Consider the following 1,800-nt stretch of genomic DNA (forward strand, 5'->3'; position numbering starts at 1 on the left):
CATCTGCAAAAGGAGGTGATGGAGATCACAGTGAGAAAATGTTTGAAGACTTTTTTTAATGTATTTTTTCCCACAATCGTACTTTTGCTTTGAGAAAGAACTCACGTTGCTCATAGTAAGAAGCAATCCTGCTTTGAGTCTTCCCATTTTCATGGCAGCTGTCAGGAGGCATTTTATAGACATTAAGCAGTTTCTGGGAGACAGTGGCCTGCTCTCAGCTAAGAGACTAGCTAATGATTCAACCATATAGAAAGTCCATGAATGCCAGGACCAGGAGGCCTTTCATCCACAGTCTGTAAAGAGCTGGTTATCTCCAGCAGTTGTTAATTTCAGCATTTTATTAAGAGATGATTAGCATACAATGGTAATTAAAATTGCAGACACTATAGAGGAATAGCTCAGATCTGACCTGCTCTGCAGCTGTGTAAGTGCCAGGGATGTGGTGGGATTGTGGTGCAGGTGAGGGAGAGGAAGGGCTGAGGGAGAGGTAGCGGTCTCCTGCAGTCAGGTCAGACTAGGCACAATGAAAAGCCATGTTAAGCTTATATCAGTGCTGGTCTTGCTTGTCCTCCTTGCCTTAACCCTGTAGAGACCTAAACTGGAAAAAATATGTCCAGTGTTCTGAAGGGCCAGTTTCTGACCCATTTTTTTCCCGAAAATTGCTGTGTAGGACCAGGTGAGCACAAGGGACAGCAGGAGAACTATGGCAGCACTGACTCAGATCCATTTAAACCGCTCTGGAATCAAGTCCTCCTGCTCAACCCATGACAAACTAGTCCAGTGTTCCTCTTTGTCTGTAAGATGATTAAACTCAGAAACGCTGCATAGTCCCCTACATCTTTGCACTTTTTACAGTTTAATAGCCACGTTTCAAGAAAGTAATTTTCCTGTGTTGTGGCACAGTGCCAAAACAAGAGGAGCTGTAATGACAGTTTCTCAGATCCATCTGTCTTTATGAAGAGCAGACGTAATTCTTAATATCTCATTCTGCAAACCCTTAAGCACACATTTAGTTTTACTACTGCCACATGACTCCATTGATTTTGACACACAACTATTTGCAGCACCAATGTCTTAAATTACTTTTTTTATTCTAAGTTATTGGTGTGAGCCCCCGTAAATCCCAATTGTCTCTCTTACATGCATAATAATCTGTGAAAACTTATTTTCTAACAGGCTTTTTTTTCATATTTTATAGAAGAGAATATGTCCTGTTAGAGATAAGTTTCAGCAAATTCACTAAGCAAGGTAAGAAAAGATACTATAAAAGACTTTATTTTCTGTGGGCTTGTGCATAAATAAAGGACAATTCTGCAGATGAAACTTTCTAGTGGTTATTTCTCTCTTAGATGTGTTTAACTTGCTTCTTCCTCCCACTAATGCATATATGTGTGTGTAAACCTTTTTTTTCATATGACATACTATGTTATTGAAAAAGGATTTTTGCTTGTGAGCAAAATGAAGTTTCTGACAAATTCTGATAGCACTATAGGAAAAATCCCTTGGGACAGAGTCCAAAATCTACAATGAGGCTCAAATCCTGACTTGAAGCACACTTGCTCTACAAACCTAAAGGTTTTTGCCTTGGTGGACTATGGAAGAGAGGACAATGCTGTGATAAAGTGAAGCAAGGAAGTTGGATTCCTATTGTCAGAGCCCTTGTATTTTAATTTCTGCAGTTTTAACCTCAATGTTAATTCTGAATTTAACAACAAGCTCTCTCAACTTGGTTTCTGTTTGATATCTGTCTGAGCTATTTATCTATTATTCCCTGGATGAGGGAATAGAGTGCACTGTCAG

The sequence above is a fragment of the Antrostomus carolinensis genome, unplaced genomic scaffold, assembly GCF_000700745.2.
Source record: "Antrostomus carolinensis isolate BGI_N321 unplaced genomic scaffold, ASM70074v2 scaffold2718, whole genome shotgun sequence".
Lineage (NCBI taxonomy): Eukaryota > Metazoa > Chordata > Aves > Caprimulgiformes > Caprimulgidae > Antrostomus > Antrostomus carolinensis.